Here is a 13,276-nt window from a genome sequence, read left to right on the forward strand (position 1 = left end):
TCACATTAGCTCTGATGATACGACATTCAGGCAACAAATAATCAGAAACATATTATCAAGAATTATGACAGGCACACTGTGCCAAGATGGTGGTTTAAGCAATTAAATGCTCTCTGTTGATATTTACTGCCTTCATATTTCAGTTAACATACAATGAGGCTCGTGGATATAATTCTTTAAAATGTGCAGAAAGGTATATAGTTTCATTATGCTCTGTGTATATCAACTCACGTTTGCTACAGAATGCAAAAATCATGGGATAAGCTCTCCTAGTATTTCATATGGAAAAACAGTTAAGGGACTATATTAAGGTTTTGCAGAGAAATGGAACCATTAAGAAATAAAAAATAAAAATTGTAAAATAGCAGGAATCACCTCTCAGCATTATGAGAGCCAGTATGTGACACAGTCTGTCTTCCATTCCTTGGAGAAGCAGGAAAGCCAGTGGTGGCTGAAAACAGGGGTGAAGGTTGAGGGGGAAATGGTGAAAATCCTTGTTGGAGTTCAGTGGATCAAGAACCAGGAATGCTGATGTCTGAGGGCAGGAAAATGGGCATTTCAGCTCAAGCAGAGGAAGACAATATTCCCAACATCGTCTATTTAGAAAGAAAAAGAGGTAATAATAAAACAATTTCTCACTCACTGTGAAAAACAAGATGATGTAAAAGTAGAAGATGATTCTAAACACATTAGAGTAGAATCTGATTTTGCATAAACATTCAGGAAGACTTTTCTAGGAATGTGGTGACTGAGAAAAGGTGAGAAGTAAAGAGAAAATTTAAGATAAATGGGCATTATAAAATGATGGGAATGGAAGGACCTGGAGAACATTGTGTTAAGTGAGATTAGCCAAACAGAGAGGGTGAAGGGTTATATATTTTTAATATGTGCAAAATAGGGAGTAATTGGGATACAAGAACGACTCCAGATAATGATGAGAAACCTCTAGGGAGCCAGGGAGGAGATCTAAGGGTAGGGGTGGAGGAAGACTTAGGTTCATTAATAAAAATACTACCATAGATTATGTTGAATACATGTGAATATATACCAACGCCAATATGAGTACTCATATTGGTAGAGGGAGAAATGGGGAGAGGGCAACAACAGCATGAGGATGTATGCCATTGTCAACACGATTTGCATTATGATGTGATAGTGCAATGCACCAGTTAAAGCACAAAAAATAAGACACTAAATAATAAATGGGAGAAGTGCGAGTTGAGAGCAGTTTGGGCGATGATAATGGGGCCAGTTCCTTTTCCCCCTCACACAGAGAATATATAGTACCTGAAGATAAAATAAAACACAGCGTATTAAAGAAAGTGAAGATTTTTTAATAATAATAGCAATAATTACATTATTCAATAATTGAAAGACACAGATTCAGAAACATAGCCAGGGGAAAATCAATGAAAGCTCAGTCTAGAGCTTTTAACAATATAACAGCCATCTATCCTAGGTCATTTTTAGGATCTGTAGCTTTCATTCTAAAAGCTAAGAGGAACACAACCAATTATAAAATAGGTGAGTGCCTTAAAAATTTAATGATTTAAAGTTTTTTTAGCATCCTATTAACATGGAAAAACCCTCAGCAACAACAGTTTTATTTGGTTTTGTTTTTAATTTCCTGTCCTTAAGTATCTTTGACAATATTGAAACAAATACTTCAGAAACCTGAATATTGCCAAAGACTTTCAGAGATGCATACAACGTCTGAGCCCGTATGTCCCCAAAACAGAGATCTTCATGTCAAAAAATATTACACTGTAGTGATATGGTTTTTGGAGTTTTAGGGATAATGGTATGACCCTGTACAGAAAAAATAAAAATACAAAGCAAATGTTTAAGAAAGAGGCCTTAAAAACCACATGATTTTTATTCGGATAGTAAAAAGACCTTACTTATCTTAAGATAAAAGAAAATAATTTTAAAGACTGGATGGCTTAAACTGGATTCAGGTCAATCATAAAAAAATTCTAATTTAGGTCGCTTAATTTAAAATATGGGGATACACCTTTTTGTTTCTTGCAGTGCTCACCTCTCTGTAAAATTATCTCTTATCCTCAAATGGTCTCATTTCTAAAAAGTTTCACTTCTTGCAAATATCCACTAATTTTTCAAGCTAGTTTAAATTTCTTCAATTTCTGATTTCCCTTCTCCTTCTTTTCTTCTTCTTCTTCTTCTTCTTCTTCTTCTTCTTCTTCTTCTTCTTCTTCTTCTTCTTCTTCTTCTCCTTCTTCTCCTTCTTCTCCTCCTCCTCCTCATTTTTTTCTTCCTTTGTTTTGGAGGTGTAATGTATTCTTTTTCTCATTCTCTCCATATATGTATGCGTATATATGTGTATATATATACGATTGTATATCATATATATATGATGAGAAGTATGTGTGTGTACAAACACAATATATATATATATATATATATATATATATATATATATATATATATATATATTGTGTTTGTGGAAAGCACAATATAAACACTGTATGTTTTCCAGAATCTGAGATTTGAGTACTTTTTAATGGCTGAATGAAAAGTTTGAAAGAAGTGTTTTTAAAGATGCAAACATGAGAAATATGTGAAGGGAAAAAATGAAAGGTCTTAAAGAATTGGAATATTTAAGAAAACACTAAACAGAGTAAATGGATCTATAACACACAATGGAGGTTTATCACTTGAGAGCCAAAGGGCCCATGCAGGAGCAATATAAGCCACACTATGGGTTTATATGAAGGCAGGTGTTTAAGAGGGCAGGTGTGCATGACCTTGTCATGATCCAAGGGATGGGTTTAAAGTAACTAATAACATTCACAAGCTCTGATAAAGAAAAAGTAAAATAAATTAGAAGGAAAGTCGAGATTGGATGGGAAGATAAGACATTTCTAGACCTGGTACTAACTAAACATGCACTTGATAATTTCATCAGTACTGAGTAAGGAGTTCTAAAAAGTAAACATTTTTCTAATAAAAAATTTGTTCAATATATATATATATATATATATATACATATATATATATACATGTACATATAAACGTATAAATAAAACATAAAATAGCACTTTTCTGGATAATAAAGAATACAGGAAGACCTGGGACAGGGAAACAAGGAGAAATTTGAGAAGAATTTTACAATCTAGTATTATTGCACACAGTAGGCTATTCTGTTTCCTTTAGCCAATGCTCTGATTTATCTTGTTTTTACCTTATTGTTTTGTACTAATTTAAAATTTGTCACCTTAATCTCTATCATTTCTTATCAAAGACCTTGTTGTAAAACCACCATAGAGAGATAGGTAAGTAGCAAAGTTCAATGAATCCATCATGGACCCTGAAGGAGATAGAGGCGTGTACAGCGTGTATCTTTTTAAATCTTCTTGGATACCTTTCATGAAGAGAACCAAAACACACCCAGTGTGGCAGGTCAGTGGCCATTCAAGCTTAAGTGAGTCAAAGAAAAATTTTAGGAACAGCTTTCAAGGCAACACAAATCCCAATAATAAAAGGTCCTTTAAATACATCAAAAGGACTGAGTCATTCAGGAAAGATTTATACTGCGCCTTTCTGTGAGGATCAATAGAACCACTTTAAATGAATGATTTAAAGTGTCCTGAAGAGGAAAAAAATGAAATGAGGAATAACTGCGAACATTTGTTCCATCTTTATTGAAGAAAATTACCAGGAAGTCTACCAAGTGCATATTCTTTAGTGTCACATGATAAATTTTTAAACATTTTGGGAAAATAATTTTAGATTTCTTTAATAGTTAAAACTAAAACATGAGGAGTTTGCATATATCTTGGTTAGTTTCTGCTAATAGTATCATTTTACTAACCATGATATGTCTCAAAATGAAGAAACATTTTCAATTTTTATCCAATATTAGTAATAAACTATAAATTTTACTTGGGTATAACAAATGTTTAATTTAATGTTCATTTTATGCTCCTGTGAATCAGACAAAAGAAATATTTACCACAAAACCTATACAAAATGTATATATCCTTGAGAATATTATCAGTACAGGTAAATCCAAGAATGTCACCATTTATTTTATAATCACCTTGTATGTCTCACTTAAATGTACCATGAAGTTGTCAAAGCTACAATAAAATGTTACTATGTTTAAACAAAGATGGTGGAAACAAAAATCCTTTTAATGAAATTACATCTTAATTTTTTTTACATATAACTATACTAATATTATCCAGTAAATATTGCACAAGAGTTTTATAAAGCTTGAAAAAGTTGCTCCACATAGAATATTGATATAGAATCCTGTTCTCCTAAATCTGAGCCACTTCTTTGAACCTATGTCCAAATCATAAAGAACTACATGAAGTGATCAAACAACAAAGACTTGTAGCCTTTTAGGCAACTCACTCAACTACATGCAACTCACACTGCTATCTACTCTCCTTATGATAGACTACCAGTGAGCTACATGAATCTGGAAGAGCTCTCTGCAGTCTAACACAGCCGAAATGCAAAAAGTCTCATCTAGCTATATCTTAGTCCGTGCCACTTCACAGGTTCAATCGGATGTCCTAAGTTTACCTGAAAAGTTCCTATTACCTAGTACTATCTAGTTTCTGTATTTCAATTTCACTTGTTTAGGCAAGTTTCGAAATTATTACTGGTTGCATTGTTAATCTTGAAGTTTGGACCACGGTGGTCCTTTGATGTTGTCATTATACGAAGAATATGTATTAGAAAGAGATTACAACCAGTAGTAGGGAGGCTGAGACAAGAGGATCTTGGTTTGCAGGCAGACTCAGCAACTTAAGTGAGGCCCTCTGCAACTTAGTAAGATCTTGTTTCAAAATGAATGCTCATGGGTTCCATCACCAGTACTGCAAAAAATATATAATGAATAAATAAACAAACAAATAAATATTAAAAATAAATAAATAAAGGTGGAGATTGATTTATATAAATATTGCAAATGTATGCTCTGATTTTTTGGTACAAGGTAAAGAACTCAAAGGCATTCTATCTCTGAACTACACCATCAGCTCGCTTTATTGGTTTATTTATTTATTTATTATTTGTTTGTTTGTTTATTTAGAAGCAGGTTCCACTAAGTTACTCAGAATTTCAATTAGTTGCTAAGGCTTATCTTACACCATCAATCCGTCTGTCTTAGCCTCCCAAGCTCTAGACAGATTCTGAGCCTTTTGAGTTCTCTATGAACCATCCATTGCCAATTCCTTCTTAAAAATGTGGCATGTTTTTTGTTTCCATGCAGCTTATGATACGATATGTACTTAAAAATCCCTAGAAATTGAAGTCATTTGGGTATAATTTGCACTCCAAATTAAACCATATTTTACTAAACTACATGCTATTGCTATCAGACTGTGAAAGTGTAGTTTTGAAGGATAAAAGTAAAATTTTTGTCCAATTTTGGCTAACAAAAATTTCAAATGCAAACTGATTTTTAAATAAAAAAGGGTTACTTTTGAGTAAGGTTCTCTCCACTCAATAATGTGACTAGAATCCTCAACTGCAGTCTTCATTTTAATCATTATTAATTTTTTGAATGAATTTACTCCAAGATTCTTTGTCCTAAATATTTGTATAATTACTTCATTTTTATAAGACATGCTTGAACCATCATTTGAAAATGAGATTATGGATGAATAAGGAGAAAAACATTATCTAGATTTTCTATAGTTAGCATTCTAAAATTTAGAAGACACTTGATTACAATAAATTTTTTTACTAAATTTTCACATGTCTAAAATGATTAATCCATCCATTTATCAGCCAAAGGTAAAAATTTGCTCAACAGGATAATAAATTTCTGGTAATTCCAAGAAAACTATATAAGTTTCCACAAGCATCATTAATCACCTTTGTTTAACCACAGATATATTTCCAATGTTGGTAATTATTGAATAATTTTGTCAGATTATCATCCTTAGCATCTATAATTATGAGTTCTGAAAAATATATAAATATCAAACTTCTTAACGTAATAGTAAGCATACAAGAACAGTTTGGAGCTGAAGGTGTATGATCTTTAAAGGATCACAAAAGATGAAATTGGCAGTGTTTACAACTAAATTTTTTTCTAAATTTTCCTTAGATATATGCAATAATGTGCATTGAATTTAGTTCATGCAGAAAGTTAGAGATTACTAGATTCAATGATAGAGAACCAGGTCCAGCAAAACATCTTGAAATTCAGACAAGAAAATTAAAAACAGAATCCAAAAGAGAAGAATATCATGGTGGAGGAAAGCCCAAAATTTCTATGTACAAAAATCCATCAAAATAGGTGGCTGACTTCTTTAAGGACTTAGTCTAAGAAATGAAGAAGGAAAATAAGCTCACAATGTACATTCATAAGTATATCAAAATCAATCAGTAAGACAAACGTGAGGATGGGGGCGAGGGGATGGGGTGCGGATTGGGGAAGGGCTCAATGAGTGCTGTGTTCATGTACACCTCTACCACATTGTGCCCCATGAAGATATATGACTAGTAGTATCTTATATCTGGTAGCGTCCAAAAATTTCATAACTTATACAATGTTGATGATACTACACTTAATTTAAAAATAATTCTTCTTATAAGCTTACTCCTTATTTTCTTTCTATTAAATTTGTTTCAGTGTAACATTTAATTATTAATTCTAGTGCTGGTTTCCACGATCTTGATTGTTCCTATTAATTTTGGCTAGCATAAATTCTCATGGATGATGATAATGATCAGGTATTCACAGAAATGTTTGTTTTTTTGTTTGTTTGTTTGTTTGTTTGTTTGGTGGTGGTACAGGGGTTGCTGGAAGCCCTTCTACCTCCGGGCTACACTCCAAGACCTATATTATACTTTTTTATTTTGGGAAACAGGCTCTCTTAAGCCAGCATGGCTGGCATCAAACCTAAGCGATCCTCCTGCCTCTGTCTTCCAAGCGCGGGGATTATAAGTGTGAGCCACCACGCCTGACTAGAAATCTGATTTTTATTTCAACAGATTTCATAGTTGTAAAAGGTGTGTAATATTTAGTCTTTGGTGGCTATCACTTTTCACTTAACAATTTTGGAAGGTTTATTCCTACTGTGGCACATGACCATACTTTATTCCCTTTAAAGGCTTAATGCTATTACATTTTATGTACAAATACAGTTATTCATTAATTCATTGGTGAGGGTTTTGATTTTTTCATCTATTTATTGTGAATCCTTCTGCTTTGAAAATGGGGGTTACAGCTTTTGATTGAATATATGTTTTTAATCTTGAGGGTAAACTCATAGGAGTAGTTTAGATAAAATGGTCATTTTCTTTTTCTTTTCCTTTCCTTTTTTTTTTTTTTTTTTTTTCTTTTGCAGGTCTGAGGATAGAATCCAGAGGCATTTGGCTGGGCGTGGTGGCGCACGCTTGTAATCATCCCCGCGCTTGGGAGGCTGAGACAGGAGGATTACAAAGGTTCAAAGCCAGCCTCAGCAACTTAGTGAGACCCTATTTTGAAATAAAATATAAAATAGGGCAGAGAGTATAGCCCGGAGGTAGAAAGCCTCTGGGTTCCACGCCTAGTACCACCAAAAAAAAAAAAAAAAAAAAAAAGAAAGAGTGAATGAATCCAGAGGCATTCAACCTCGTAACTACACTCCCTGCCCTATTTTTTATTTTGAAACAGGATCTCACTAGGTTGCAGAGGGCCTCACTAAGTAGCTGAGGCTGTGTGCAAACTGTGATCCTCAGATCTCAGCCTCATGAATGCTGGGATTACAAGTGTGCACAGGTAAATTGGCAAAAGCAGATTGATAGTTGTCAGAGGCTGGGAAAAGAAGGGAATGGAGAATAGCTGCTTAATGAGTGTTATTAGCCTGAGTTTTCTCATATTTATTTAGAAACAGAATTGCTGTAAGGAGCTGGCGCATGGATTATGAGGTCTGAAAAACCCCATAAGCTGCTGCCTTCAAGCTGAAGATCTGGAAATTCCATGAAGTAGTTCCAGACCCATTCCAACGCCCTGAGACTCAGGGGAGGTTACGGGTGTAAGTTGCACCTACATTAAGGGGAATAACATTCTTTATTTAGTCAGTCATTCAAATGCTAACGTATGTAGAAACTTCCTCACAAGCACACCCCAAAAATGTTTAGCCAAATATTTGCTCAACCATGATCCAAACAAGTTGACACATGAAGAATCATCACAAGTCCACTCTTTATCATATGAGTACCCATACTCAACTCATAAAGCCATACTTCTCCAAATAAAGACAATATTGATGTCATAATTCTTGCTCACATGATAAAACTACCATGTATGCTAACAAAAATACATGAAACCCTTCCACAGAGAAAAAGGTAAAGTCCACCAGGCGTGGTGGCGCACACTTGTAATTCCCGCGCTTGGGAAGCTGAGACAGGAGGATCACACAGGTTTAAAGCCAGCCTCAGCTACTTAGTGAGGCTCTCAGCAACTTAGTGAGACCCTATTTCAAATAAAGCATAAAATAGGTCTGAGAGTGTAGCCTAGAGGTAGAAAGCCTCTGGGTTTAACCCCAGTACCACCAAAAAGAAAAAGAAAAAAGAAAAGGTAAAGTCCTGGAGTCGTGTTTTTTTTTTCTAATCATATAACTTAAATAATACAATGTAAAATTATCAATACTTAAAACTTATTATATAAAGCAAATGAAGTTAATATATCTTTTATTGTATAATAAAATAATAAGAAATCAAAAAAGTAAGTGTATGATGTTTATTGACATACATGCACGCACATGAACTCATCTGTAGTCAATAAAAAAGCAGAAAATACTTCCCATGACATTATTTTTATTGATTTGACCATGTGGTGGCATATGGTATTTCCCACTACCCAGTCCACATTCTTTTTGTCTTTATCAAGCAGCTAATTATGTGTCTTAGGAGGGTTACCCAAACCTTGTTTCCTGTAGTGTTCCTAATTTCCATTAATCTTCATCACAAAGTATGGTAATAAGAGATGCTTCCTTGGGAGGCTGAGACTGGAGGATCACAGGTTCAAGAAAATATTCAGCAGCAATAATAAGACTCTGTTTCAAAACAAAAATTTTAAAAAGTGAGGGTATAACTTAGAAGTATAATGCTCCTAGGTTCAGTCCTCAGTAACCATGCAAACACAAACACACACACACACACACACACACACACACACACACACACAAATCCTAATTAATATCCTGTATTTCAGATAGATACACTCTTCTTCATTGTGGAGTTCTAGTCCAAGTGCATTCTCTGTAGTCTTAATCAATCATTGCAGGCAACATTAAAATTCTCCTTTGCTTGTTGATATTGAGGTATGTGGAGCCCATAGTCACTGAATGGGGATATTAACTTCCAGTTCAAAGAAATCATAGTTTATCTCCTGATGGAGGCATTTTTCTCACTTGGTGGGAGAAATCCTCTAGTCTAGCAGTGCATAAAGTCATGAGAACTAAAGCAAATATTTTGCAAGACGATCACCCCTTGATTTTTGGACCTGTGATTCTAGGAATGGAAAAAAAAAAAAGTACACTACATTGGTCATTGATTGCGAACAAAAATAACATTCTGGAGAAAAGAATCCTAGCCCTGCAAGGTACTGGCACCTCACTGGCACTGAAAATGAGTTTCCAATAGACCGTTTCACAGTTTTATCAAGGCAGCTGGATGAGTCCCGCGGTAAGACCAAAGGATTCCATGAGCATAAGGCCATTGCTAGAGTGTCCTGGGTTTTGCTGTCAACTGAGTTTCTAGATGAGACACAGTGCTGCGTACAATGCCATGAAAATGAAGAAGGCATTCTGTGCATCCATAGTGGGTAGCTCTGAATGCAGAGAAGGCAAGTCTATATTTAGGATACATATATACTCATGAAAGCAGTGGTCTAGTGTAGTCAACCTAAAACAAGGTGACTGGAAGATCACCCCAGAGAATTTTGCCATAGCTATGACTCCATGTTGTCTGCTGCTGGCCAAGTGGGGGACTCAGTGGTGGCCAGAGCAAAGTCAACCTTGGCAAATGGAGGCCCATTCTTCTTAATGGGGTATAATCTCCATCTTGTCAGCAGGGACACTTTGGGATGGAGTTGTCTAGTATCCACCAAATAGGTCATGCTCTCTACTTGATATGTTAAAATTCTCCTTTGCTACGATCAGCGGATGTTGGACATTCACACAGGTCAAAAATATTCTCATGGTTTTTTGTTGTTGTTTTGGGGTATGTGTGTGTGTGTGTGTGTGTGTGTGTGTGTGTGTGTGTCTGTGTGTGTGACTAGGGGCTGGATTCAGGGAGTTTTTACCCCTGAGCTATACCCACAGCTCTATTTTATTTTCATTTTGAAATAGGTTCTTGCTAGGTTAATAAGAGTCTCACTTATTGCTGAAAGTTTGTCTTTAAACTGTGACCGTCTTGTCTCAGTCTCCCGAGTAATGAAATTATAAGCATGTGCCACTATGCTCGACTTCCTTGTTTTGTTTTGTTTTTTCTCTTTTAAATCAACCTTCACCAGGAATTGTGGTACATACCTGTAATACCAGTCCTAGGGAGTCTGACATAAGAGGACTGCAGGCTTGAGCCAGCCTCAGCAATTTAGCAACACCCTCAGAAACTTAGTGAGACATTGTTTCAATATAAAAAAATAAAATGGGGCCGGGGTATATCTCTGAGGTAGCATACCTCAGTCAATATGCAGTAACACAAATAAATTTTCCTTGCCACCATTTTTAAAATAATTTTCTTCTAAGTACCTTACTACCCAGACAAATAATCGGTGATGGTCTTTGACGCGTTGTATATGCAGATACCTAACCATTTATTTTTCCTAGCAAGTGACCAACCAGTTGCATGCCTTTATAGAACTGCTGCCCATGAGAGGGTTTCCTGTCACCTGTCATGAGAGGTTGTCCAGGGTAGAAGCTGTAGAGTTAGAGCTCTCCATTTTCAGCAGGTTCCTGCATTTTGTGCAGAATCACCTGCACTATGCCTGTATTATCTCTTTCCTATAAACAAACCATTGGAATCTGCCCATACAGCGATCGGTGAAGGGTGGAAGACAGAAGACATGACTGGGCACTGTGGACATTGGGGTGAGTTCTTCATGTGAATATAAACTTGGCCTTCAGAGCCTGCTCAGATCGCATCATGTATATACCGTATGAAGACCACTTGGTAGTAACTGGTATCAATGCGACACAAATACATATACTTTATTTTGAATATGTTTTTATTCATAGAAATGATGTACTTTGATATTTAATGACAATGGAAGCATTTATTAACAATTTTATGATTGAAATTTTCTATGGGTGATTTCTCATTTCTTGCCTTATATACATCTCAAGTGTAATATACTTAAATATATTATGTTATGACAATTCAAGAAATATTAAGAATATCAGCTGAACTAATTTGTTAATAGGTAGATGTGACATATTCTATAATTTCTAAGTTAGAATAGCGCATTGAGATATTTAACTTCATAGGTGTAATTATTTTACTTACTCATATCTCTGGATGTATTCACAAATTTGAGACAACCCTATTTTCCTGGAGAAAACACGTCAAAGGATTTAATATATATATATATATATATATATATATATATATATATATATACATATATATATGTATATATATATGTATATATATATATTAAAGGAATCTTTATGTATACAAATTGGGCTACTATTATATGTAATTTCAGGCACCAATATTTTTATATGTTGGATTCTGTATACCCAGTCTGTAAACAAGACATTTTTATAAACGGGGATACAACAATTTTTATAAAATTAATTAATTACCTATTTTGTGCATAGGCAATAATATTTCTCCAGTAATTTAAGAAAGACTATCTGAAAAACTTTGTTAAAAATAGTTCTTCATGCCAATAATATAATAATAATATTTTTTCAAATCAATCAGGAAATCAAAATGTGTTATTTCTAATTATTACATATCTCATATTTATAATTTCTATAACTGTATTCATATGAAAATATTCATACATCCTTTTAAATTGACACATGAATATACAACTCTGTTTAAATGTACATGGAGTTTCCAGATTGTTATTTTTTTATTTTCACCATCACAATAATATTACCTGGCCATAATTACACAACCTATTTCAGTATTTTCTTACTAATATATAGTCTGTTTCCACTCAGAAATTATACTATTATTTTTTCTTATACCTAAATGGCAACAGCATTGTGATACAATACCATGAAGATGATATAGCCGAGCTATTAAAATACTACATATGCTGCTCATTTAGGTAATCACCTGTTATGTCTTACATAGGGTGAAAATTCATTTTATACCATTTGGTTCTCTGAGAAAAAAATAGCATAATTCAAGTTTGGCTCAATGAAAGATGCTCACACACAGTCCATCCATGTGCTGCACTCAGAGTATCACTAGTTCTCATTATTCTCTTCTTGATCAAACTATCATTATCTAGTCTGCCTTAAGGAGAAAAGAAAGGAAAAGCTTAGAATCACCATGTGATTATAGGAATAATAGTGTCATATAGGCTTCAGTAGTGTATGTATATAATAAACAAAAATGATTTGGTGATAATAAGTTAACTTATGTTATTTTGCAGAAGTCAGACATTATTTCTGGAAAAAAAAGTTTGCATGTAGGTTTAAATATGACTGTAATATCATTAAAAGAAAAATGCATAAATTATCTCCCTAATGAAGGCTTATTACATTAAATTTCATTCTAAATAGTACTAATAAAATCTTTTAAATAATAGTTTTTTAAACATGAATAAATTTGGAGTTAAAATCAGAAAGAGGTTACTTAAAATAGCCCTGAATTCTCAAAAAGGCCACTTGCTCAATTAATTTACTTTCAAAACTGGAAAGTAAGTTATTCCCTACTAAGTCCAAATTAGTCAGTCCTATTATTAAGGCCTCTGGGAACAAGAGAAAATTTGCCATCTGTGTATCACTATTAACAGGGATGCTAATTTCATATGTGAAGTCAATACAAGAATTATGACAAAGTTGCATGATGATTCTCAGAGATTGCATGAATAATGGAACACTGAAATTAACCTGAGAGTCACCAGCAGGCAGAAGTTCCTCTGTCCTGTCAGTCAATTTCAAATCAATTAAGATATTCTGAATAAACTCCCTCCACAGAGAAAATCCGTTCATTTTAACATGTCAATCTCATTGCATGTTTTTTCACTGCACCCTAAAAACACTTTTAACCTGCACACATTTAATGAGAGACACTCTGAGATTCTCTTCCATATACCAAAACATTCAAATCATAGAAAATG

Source organism: Muscardinus avellanarius (assembly GCF_963383645.1).
Source record: "Muscardinus avellanarius genome assembly, chromosome: 17".
Classification (NCBI taxonomy): Eukaryota; Metazoa; Chordata; class Mammalia; order Rodentia; family Gliridae; genus Muscardinus; species Muscardinus avellanarius.